The sequence below is a fragment of the Dermacentor albipictus genome, chromosome 5 (assembly GCF_038994185.2).
Source record: "Dermacentor albipictus isolate Rhodes 1998 colony chromosome 5, USDA_Dalb.pri_finalv2, whole genome shotgun sequence".
NCBI lineage: Eukaryota > Metazoa > Arthropoda > Arachnida > Ixodida > Ixodidae > Dermacentor > Dermacentor albipictus.
In genome coordinates, this window is record NC_091825.1 from 96403184 (window position 1) to 96414433 (window position 11250).

Below are 11250 nucleotides of genomic sequence, written 5' to 3' on the forward strand. Positions count from 1 at the left end.
GCGATTCCGCGAGAAAGCACGAGAAGCAGAAGCAGGCGGCAGCCATGGTCAGGAAAGTTCGGGTTGGTTCGCAAAAAAAGCTTCGTTCGAAAACATAGACGTCCCTGCTAAGACAGTTACTGCTGAGTGTTTTCTCAAGTGAACTGATTACAAGCATCTTGCAGGGCATTTGCTTGCAGGGCATTAGCAAATGCCCTGCAAGATGCTTGTAATCAGTTCACAGTTCTTGTTCAAGGCGCGGTCTAAGTGTGGCGTGCTTGGGAATGTCGAGTACTGATTAACTGGTATACATACTCGTCGTCGTGACCGCACGGACATGTCGGAGAGGTCACACGCCTAATTCGGAACCAGGAGGGTCTGGTGTAAGCAGTTCCGAGGCGGAGGCGATGTATACGAGGATGTCGATGGCCTCGTCGCAGCTTAGTGTCCAGCTGATGCCCATGAAGTGGGTCAACTGCATGTAAGATCGATTCCCTGTGTGTGCCGAACCAGTTCGGCACACACAGTTCTCGCTCGAGGCCTCGTGTCAGATGCGCCGGGTGTCGGACTGGCGTACGGGAATACTGAGGGTTTTTGAATCTCAGTGAGGGCTTCTACGGAAGTCGGGTTGAAGCACCGCGGCATCCACCTTTTCGACGCCGCAGCCGGGCAAACTAATGGCCGACCTTCAATGCGAAGAGCACGCATAACGTGACGCGAGCTACTAAAATTACGGATTACTGGTTAAACCTCGCATGTCATTTTTTCTATTCGAACAAGATGTAGGTGAGGCAATCTTTATTTTAATATCATTGACAATTACATTTCAAACAATATTCTGGGGCTGCGACACAAGCTGCGCCGCACTTACATTTCATATCGACGACGCTGTACCGCACGATGACGAACAATAACTATTGAGAACCTACAGGCAAGCGCTTGCATGTAGGCACCCTAGCGGAAAGTTGCGCTACTCCTCTGTAACCATACAGTTTCCTACGATATTTACTAGAAGGAAGAATGAAGAAAAATGTCATGTGCATACTATGCAGACTTACTAGAAAGAACTCTAGCTCTGCGATCGTTCAGCTGAGTATGATCATTAGTACATGGATCTGCCTGATCGTCGTGCGTGTGGCTTCAGACGTGCTTGTGGATTCGTTTATTAGGCTTTATATTGGCCTAAATTGGCCTAAATTTCGAACCAATGCCTGCTTTTTGTTTTTTCAAATGCAGAAGGCACTAAGGCTGTGCCGACGCGTGTGATCTCTGGTAATTGCAATGGTTCCGCTTGTCCATTTGTCCCTCGCCCAATAGTTTCAATATATGGCTTCTGTGCTATAGAGGTCCCGTGTTCGAATGCTGTCGTTGGGCAATTTCGGTAACGTTTAATTATTTACAACGCTGTAATTTCATGCAAATTATATCACTCATGTCATGTTTTTTAACATTCTATACCACCGTACAAAACATTGTTACTGGCGCTCTTTGGCCGCTGTAGCCCTCGCGACACAAAACTGTATTACTAATAAATAGCAGATGTTTCAATCTACCCTACCACAGGTGTATTTATCTGCCGAAGGCGTATCCTGAGTGTTCATAAAACGCGCTAAAGGCAAAAACGAAAGGGGCCCATAGGACAGGACGGACGCTGAACTTCCAGCTAACGTTTATTGACAGTGTTCATAAAACGCATAATGCGAAAACGTAGGTACGTATCCCATCTGCGGCCAGCTGTGTTATCGTCTGCTTTTATTTCCAGTCTTTTATCCTTTCTTCAATGCAGTTGAAAACTGCAGATAAATTTCTCTTATGCTGTCTTATATATATATATATATATATATATATATATATATATATATATATATATATATATATATATATATATATATATACTACGTGACCGGTTTCCCACACTTCACATACTTTTTCCCACTTTGACACTCCTATGGCTAAGGTCCAGGTCATGGTCGTGGCTCGAGCTAAAGCCGACTATGGCGCATGCGTCATGTGCCAGTTTTTTGCGTTCTCCATGTTCTTTAAGACGTTGTGTTAGACAGGTCGAACAGGTTTTAAGCCTTCATCGCCGGTGTGCAGATGTAATCGTCGTTTTAACATAGCCAACATGTCATAGCCAACATGTCACAGCCACAGGTGCGTACGATTGCATAGCAGCTAGTAAATAACCAGTGATGACGTCACAAACTGTGTTTCTTTGCACTCGTATAGTACCTACGTATACCTGCCGCGTTTGCATAGCGGCTATGGTGTTGATCTGCTATGCGCCAGGTCGCGCGCGGGATCAAAGCCCGGCTGCGGCGGCCGCATTTTGATGGGGACGAAATGTGAGAACGCTTGTGTCCCGGGGCACGTTAAAGGTTCCCTGGTGGTAAAAATTAATCCGGAGTCTCCCACTATGGCCAGTCTCATAATCAAATTTCGGTTTTGACACGTAAAACCCTAGAATTCCTTCATTCAGCACCTATATGTAGTACCCAACTATCGGTATGTCTATAAACTCACGTTGAATGGCAGGAGTAAAAATCGCACCATCGGCGTCACACGATCATCGCCCCCGCGTCTGGCTGCTGTCGTCACAAAGGCGCTCGCGTCAGACACATAGCTGTTCGTTTTGATGATGATGACTTGCTGCTTCGCCCTTTCTAAACGGCGGGTGTATGAACACACAAACACGCAGCTCCACCTGCTAACGCTTTGCGTAATCACAGGCGGTGCTGTGTAGCTATCTACCAGCAAAATGCTCCGCATAACGACGATTCCCACAGGGCGCAGAATCTGCTTCATTTCTTTTGTCGTTTTCGGCTTCTTCCCAAGCCTCCCATCAGGGTAAGCATGGTCACTTTGCTACTGAAGGAGTTTGGTTTACTGACGTAGCTTAACTTAATGTTTCCATATAGTGTTCCTTCAAGACTCAGTCTGTAACTGTAATTCAAAGGAAAGGGTGGACCTTTCCGAAATAGCGATCGTGTTGGTATTGCGCACTGATGAAATTGGTGGGTAAGCGTCCGTAGCTTTCGCAACAATGCCCGAGAGGGCCGTTCTTAGGAGCTCTTTAAGCTGTTCGTTGCCCTTGCTAGATGCTAAGCGCCGAGCTGAGAGGTCGGCGTTCTGCCGGCAACTTTTGATTCGCCATCCGGGCACACCTCTAAGAATGATCGGAAGCCACGCTGAGGGCTGGCCGATTGAGCAAGGAAGGTACGATTGTAAATGTTATCGTGGTGGAGGAAAAGAAAATTCGCGAGTGGGTTGCGAGAGCACGCCCTAAAGGTTTCGTGCGAAGATCGTTTATTTTTGAGCTTATGTGCCCGAGAGGGATTGAGAAAAGCTTTCGTCATTTCTGAAACAATGATGAAACTGGGCAGATTATATTCCGAGGCTTTGAAATATGAGTTGTAAGAAACCCCGGAGGCCCCTTTGGGGGAGCTTTCTAAGCAAGAGGATGGAGAAATGTTTTTCCCACGAAATAATACGATCTTTGTTTTGTCAGCAGCACCTTATTTGTACAAAACATCGCGATTTGACAGTCTGGGAAACACTTAGATGCCTGCAAATTTTGAGCGAGCTGTTTTCACAAAACATTGTGGGAGTGCAATGCTTCAGGTTTTCGCTAAGCCACGCATGACAAGTTCAAAGAAGATGGCAAACAAACACGACAAAAAAGAACTGATTATGCTCGCATTCAAAATTGGTTGTATGTATGCCCCTTATTTCACTGGAACAAAGTTACACATATTTATCGTTATGAAAATTTAAAACTAAGTTAAAATATACAAATTGCAATTTATTATATTTTGCGATCTAATGTCCAATGTTTTTCCATTTGAGTAAATGGAAATTATTAGAAAAAAAAGAAACGTTTCGCTTGTATAATTAGAACCTAAGTAGAACTAGATTAAGAGTCTACTTAGCCAAGATAATTATTAATGGGTCACTTTAGCTGATAATATCATTCTGTGAAACCATGAGGATTCTTTTTCTCCCAACTTTCTTTGACGTTACTTCTATAACACAGCTACCGCGGAACCGTAAGTGCCCGATCTATCACTTGGCTTCACTCTATTCAGCGGTGTCGTCGGCATTCGTTGTCGGTGAGTCAAGGCAAGCAGCACTGTAACCGTCTCCGGTTGCCCAGTGGGACATATAGGGTTGCGCTGCTGAGGTAACGGGTTACAGCCTGGCCATGGTGGCCGCATTTCAGTGAGCCCGAAATGCGAAAAAGGCTCGCCAAACTTAGGCGCCTGTTAGAAAAAGAAGCCGAGGTTGTCAGAATTAATCCGGGTTCTCCCCCTACTACGGCGCGCCTCCTAATCATATAATGATTTTCGAAAATAAAACCCTAGTATTTAATAATCTAACACAGCACCCTATTATGCAATCGGGAGGGAAACCGGGTCAAGCTCTGTACGAAACCGGTGCTTCAAATGAAAAAGCAGAAGCAAAAAAGAAAAAAAAAAGAAAAATCAGAGTGGCGCAGATTACGGAGGACGAGTCGAAGTAGCTCCCAGAGAGTCCATAATTATTAGAATGGTCCGCCTAGTATTTGTAGTGAGGAATACTTATCATTCCCTCTGAGAATGAATGCAGTTTTTTTTGCAAAGTGTTAAACCGTCAGCATTAGTAAAGTAGGTGAAACAGCTTCAATATGTGCGCGTACAGGATTTTTCAAAACTGTACGGGCTACTCTGCGCCTTCATTATACATGTGGCGCCTGGTCGTATGCTGCAGTTCTCGTGACACTCCAGACCTCTGAAGAGCGAGTCTGAGAGCTCATTCCGTTCCCTGGGGGGTTAGAACTTAGGTCGCATAACGCAGGAACTCCTTCAAACATGTAGTAAACGTGTCGGTAGCAGGCAACGCAAACCTGTATCCTTTTGACAAAGGCAGTACATGTGACAGGCTTGAAGACCACAGTAATAGCTGGGACACTCTATAGGAGCCTTGAAGTTTAGCTGGTCGGGATTATTTTTCTCTTTTTTTTCTGTGCCTTGGCAACACTACGTTCATAGTGCTAAGTGATGAAGAAAAGTTTGTCGAGTATGTTTTCACTGGATGGAATCGCGTGGCGTTTACTTTGTAAATAACTAAATGTTCAACGGATATTATTCTTCCGAAATGTACAGGTCTGGATTTGTTCTTTTCTCGTTGATTTTTTTTAAACTCAGGTATGCCGATGTCGCCTGCTTCGTCACCACCTGCGTGGATGCCGTGCTGCATACAGGTCTTCACAGAAACACGGGAAGTTCGGTAAGCGCTCAAAGTATTTATTTTATATTCTGATGACTTTTTTCTCAATACTGTTTACTTGCCGGAAAATCACACTCTTATGTCTGCATAGAAAAAAACTATTCGGGGAATGTGGTCATTTTTAGTGCGAGTATTCTGTGAATTCGGGCAATAATGGCTGGGCGGCTGCTTCGTCGGCTCTATAGTGAAGGCGGTGACGACGCGATGAATCATGAATCGTCTTGAGAGCAAGAGTAACATTACAAACGGCTCTCTCTTGTTTTCTTATTATATGGTATTTGGGAGATATTGTCGCTTTTAATTGGCGCCGGCTACTCCTTTTCACACAGGGATATGAAAAAAGAAACAAATCAATCGTAACAAAAAGAGTGAAATCATAACAACAATGATTCAGGTAACATAAGTACATACACTGATGTCACACTATAACTGAAAGACAACTCGAAATCATAAAAACACAAAGTCCGGTCACGTAAGTAGACTAATGTCATACTAAAACAAAAGTCAACTCAGTAACACAATAACACAAAGTCCGGTCACTTAGCTAGACTAAAATAAGGGCACATAAGAAATCACGGATTAAAGTCTTATTTATTTATTATTTATTTGTTTTGAACACATATACACATATACACAGGTAACAGGAAAGGGAAAGCGAGGAGCAGTCTGGCAACTGCCACCGGAAGGGGCACAACGCCTGCCTACTCTTCTGAAGGGAGGTGACAGCAACACAGAAATGGAAGATAGGAAGGAGGGGAGGAAAAAGGAAAGAGGAAAAGAGAGCAACAGGACAAATCTAAAGACCAAAGTAGAACACTGCAACAGGACAACTCTAAAGACTAAAGTGGAACTCTGCAGCCGGAGTTAAAGTGACGCCGCGTCGAACAGCCTCCACAATTATCAACTGCATCCATGGCTAGTTCGCTATGCGGCTAATTGTGTTCTCCACGATGATACGCCAAGTAAAGCTGCTCGTAATCACCGTTTCACGTAATCACCTGCATGTAATCACCGGTTTACAATATACACTACAAGGTGTTTGAACCCGCTACCTCCCATCTTCGAAGGAAGAAGCGTTAGGTTACAGTACTGATCACGCACAGTAGGGCCGGTCAATGAAGGTCACGCTACTACAGAATGTTGAATGTTCATGCTACAAACGTGAACCTAAGTTAGTAAGGTCTATAAAGGTTAGTAGGGCGCGATGGGCCTGATCACGTTTAGATGCACAGCCACTGGGGTATAAACATTCCTCGAATGTCGCACACCGCAGGCCAAGGAGATGATAGTTTCTCACTAGCGACATGCGCTGCGCACTGAAAGCGGGACACTCAAATATAAGGTGCTGAAGTGTCTGGTAGCAGCCACAAGACGTACACAATGGACTTTCTGCACGCCCTTGTCTGTATACACGTTCGTGCACGTTCACGCAACCAACCCTCAGCTTGAGCAGTTGTGCTCTAGCGCGACGAGGCAAGCCTCGACCCCGAACACGGGGCGGGAACGTTCCATTTGCGACGCGCTGATCTGGATACTGCTTGAGTAGGTGGCGACGAATCAGCAGACGAGCGTCATAAAGCTTGCACAAAATTTCTGGGCAGTCTTATGAAGTTACAAAAAACCACGCATTGGATTGGCTAAAGTCGAGTAAAAGAACAACGTAGAATGTGCTATCCCATTTACACACTCTATTCAATATTTTCCGAGAATATCGCTAGCTTCTAGAAATCTTTGAAGGGTCAGTAACGCTCGTCTTTGCAATGAGTATGTTGGCCAAGGACCTAAGATCTTCCTGAGGCTGAAGGGCCTGCGATCTAAGGCCACTAAATCGCGTGCTAAGCGTTGTCTGTGTGTGTCGTGTCGCGGACATTTTAGCAGAAGATGCTGCACATCTTCATCAGCGTGGCCACAAGTGCATTCCGCACTATCAGCTCTTGAAATTTTATGTAGAAAGTGTTTTGTGCACACGCTATACTTTCTTTGACTCCTAGCTGCTTGCACCAGCAACGAGATGCTATAGCTTGCTCCTAATAACCATGAGTAGTTTGCAAGTGCACTGCAGGCGTGCAAAGCCACATTGACAATTGGCGCGAAAGCAAATCAATTAAACTTTGATCCGTTTCATACTTATAGCTGGCAGCGCTGTGGGAACTATGCAAATACACCGCGCGTTTCGCGGTGCAGTTGTTTTTTGATCTGTGATGCATTGTACGGAAATGTATAACAAACGCAACTTGGGGACGTAAGGCTGAGTCAAATCAGGCATTATCTGAGTACCTTTATGCTCACAGTACGCGAAGCCCTATGTTCTCTTCACGAGCTCATGCAACAGGTGTGCTGTGGCCGTCAGTCGGAGAAACGTGCCACTCCGCTTGCTCGACGTTAAATACGTTCATATCTGCGACGTCTTCCAGGTTATAACTGTCATAATTTTGCGAAATAAGAGTATATTTAAGAGCGAAAGGCGGGCTAGTCGGTGGTCGATATTGGAATGCATAATGTAACCGCGCAAACGACAACGGACGAAGAAGAAAACGCACCGGACAAGTGCGGATAAACGCGAAACCCGCGCTTGTCCTGTGTGTTTCCTTCTTCGTTCGTTGTCGTTTGCGCGGTTACATAAAGCATTCAAATAAGAGTGGAGACTTAATATTGCACTGAATTACATGCCGCGCACCTATCTACTTTTTTTTAATGTGGGACTCACTACTTTTTGGTCCCGGAAGCAAACACTGAGAATAGTCTATTTCTTTAGCCTTTTCAGCGTTGCCCACTGCGAATGGAACGGAGTATACGTAGTTGCGGGAATCGTGCTCCACAGTCTCTTGTGCTCTTTTGTCTGCTTCTGCTTTCGAAACCACAGCAGAAGGGCCATAAACAGTTTGTCAAACAAAGACCGCGGAAAAAAAGCAACACTGTTAAGTCGCTGCTCCTATTCTCGCGAATGAAAGGACTCGTTCGTATTCAGCGACAAAGGTCGTTAGCGACTTCTGTTTGCAGCGCGCGAGCAGAAACATTAATCGCGGACGCCTGCGGAAGTTCATTAAAGTCGGGACCATTCGAATGAACGTTGCTGCTTTTTGTTCGGCGTGCGCATTCTCGAGCTCCACGATGTTCAGATGGCGGTTATGATGAACATTGTTACGCGATGCCTTGGGGAGTTGCGTGCTTTTATGTTGCGGCTATCGAGATAAAACAGAAAAATATAAGAAAATATATGCACAATTGGAGATTCTTATCTCGTTAAAATCGCATGAATGTATGACTTTGTTGTGGAGTTCCGGACAAAGGTTTGTATTTTTGTATGCGTGAGGCGTTCTTCCTGTTAGCGGGAACAGCTGCTCTGAAGTTCGTCTCAGCAACGAAATAGCAAACGGCTAATGACTCCAGCGGAAGACGGATATTTTTCTTACCAAACAGCCAGAATTGTTATGACTTGGTACTACTATAGCATATGTTTGCTGAAAATGCGTGCAAAAGCATCTCGCTCTGCCGAGGAGAAGAAAGGAAAGTTTGATATATGTTACGTTTAGAGAAACACACACACGACAACAGTGAACTTATGACAGTCATGTGAATTGAAGTAGCTCGTAGCAAAAAGAAAAAAAAAACATCTCATAGGCCTACTTGAGAAAAACTGTCCTATGCGCCACCTGATGGAGCCCAGTATATCACGCAAGGCACGCATCAGCGCACCGTACGTGAACGATTGCTGACTATCTATTCAAGAGTCTACCCTTTGGTCGGCAATGTGGAAACTATATCTGCGCTGGTTTTGAGTTCTCGCTTTATTTTTGAGCCTCAGAGCAAAAATAGTGCCATAAATGAATTGCCAACAGCGAAAAACACAATTCTAATGGACTTCTTGCGCGCAGTTTACGGGACAATCGTTGTTGTGTGAGCATTGCACATCTTTGATTTAGGCTTCAGATTACCTCTTACAAAACTACCTCGACGAAGTTACTTTGTTACTGGCATTGCTTTGTTTTGATGTTTACCACAAAAACGTTGGACACTAAATATGTCTTGCTTCAAGCCTCCATATAAGCACTCGCTTAGAAAACGCAACCATGTACTTGGAAACTGATTCTAGTGCGCTGCAAATACTCTAAAAGCACTATTCCTGGCAGATCCCGTAACGGGCGTGGCTTCGCTGCATCGCAATCCTCTACGAAATCGTAGCACCACGAATATGCAACTGAAATCCTGAGGGAGAGAGAGATAGAACAAATATATGATAGATAGCATAAACGTTGTAAAAGAAATTGCTGCACAATTATCATTGCTATATGTTGCAACGTTCACTCGAACTTATCATGCTCCTACAGTGTTTATTGTGTTTATTCTAAGGGTGGGCGGACATCAACGCTGTCGAGTACGAATCGAATACGGACAGTGTAAATATCTAATGGAGAATCGTACATTAAATAGTCAAACGCAGACGCATATACTTAGATCAGGAATACTTATTTCGGTATACTAATTTGGTACTGGGATTGTGATCACTAATGAAAAAAAAAAGAAAGCTAACTTTAAAGAAAAGAGGATTAGGGGCTTAATTGACAAAACTTGATTTTCGTGAGTGCCCTTTGCCATCGGCCGGCCGGCATAGCTAGCAGTATATGCAGCATCAATATGAGATGAAATTTTCTACAAACAATTATAGTGTACTAATAAACCGTTAAACAATTAAACAATTATATTTTGTGAATACTGGTCTGGTTTTAAGCACAAGATCACTAACTGTTATTAAAAATAAAACAGCATGAATAGCCTTTCAACAACTTGTAAACAAGCTTTCCAGGAAGGAATGGCTGTTGTTTAACTATATTTATAAAAATGCCAAATAAATGATTGCCGAAAGAAAATGCGAAGATGGGCAAAAAGCAAAAAAAAAGCTTAAAAATGAAATTAGGGGATTTAACGTACCAAAAACCGGATCTGATCATGAGGTACGCCGTAGTGGGGGCTCCGGAATAATTTGGACCACCCGTTCTTTAACGTGCACCTAAATCTGAGTACACGGGTGTTTTCGCCCCCACCGAAATGCGGCCGCTGTGGCCGGGATTCCATCTCGCGATCTCGTGCTTAGCAGCACAACGTCATAGCCACTAAGCTGTGCTTGAGGCAGTTGACTGCCTTCTCAAATCTGGTTACCCGAAGCCGTGTGGAAACGTGAGCCGGAGGCATTGTGTCGTTCTTTAGCAATAATAGCCTAACACTTCTTCAAGCTGGTAAGGAGGGTGGGTTTGTTGTTATGTCGGATGATAACTTCTCGGAAAGAGCAGCTCAGGTGGTCGAAAGAACTGTCTCACCCGTCCCAGTAAAATATATAAAAGTAAAAACTAGAGCAGTGGTGCTGTGTCAGCGTTTGGGTTTGACTAACTTTGCTAAAGGGGTTAAGAAAAGCAAAAGTAGTGCGCATAATGTCTTTTTTCGGTGAGAACGCCCAAGGAAGGCTCACCCTTCAGAACGATAGTTACTGAAAAGGAGTCGTGGCATAAGCAACTTATCCTTTACTTGTTGAAACACTTGAGTAAGCTTGATATACAAGATCCCTTTCTAACGAAAAGGTCGGATGAGGTTTGTGAATTTTTGAAAACTAACAGTAGCTTTGGTCGTGCCCTTTCTGCGGGTGTTGTTAAGTTATTTTATTCCGTTCCCCATGGGGCCTTATTTGCTGCAGTCAGGGAGGGTATTGAAAAATCTGACTCTGCTTCTTTTCAGAACTCTGCCTGTATCTTTAATGATGACTTTTTTTAGCCGTTTTAATATCTTAGTTAGAGTCTACTTTTATAAGTTTTGACCAGCGGTTCTTTCTGCAGACAGCTGGCATATGCATTGGATCTTGCGTCGCACCAGTGCTGTTTAATATATTCCTTTCACAAATGGACCAAGTTCGGCATCAGGTTTTACCAACGAGGTTTTTAATGTCTTTAGATATCTGGCGAAATTTTTGATACTTTTAACCAAGGACGGAAGCTTGAACTTCACAGAAGCTGTGGG

At 44.1% G+C, this 11250-nt stretch overlaps 1 protein-coding gene across 1 annotated transcript in view; it reads left to right on the plus strand.

Annotated features, from left to right (window-relative positions):
- LOC135917243 (hepatocyte growth factor receptor-like) overlaps positions 1-11250 on the plus strand; it is a 594900-nt gene that overhangs the window by 91750 nt on the left and 491900 nt on the right. Inside the window, exon 3 of the mRNA XM_070538625.1 lies at positions 5163-5244. The gene's annotated coding sequence lies outside the window, so the exon portion shown is untranslated. The remainder of the gene's footprint in view (positions 1-5162; positions 5245-11250) is intronic.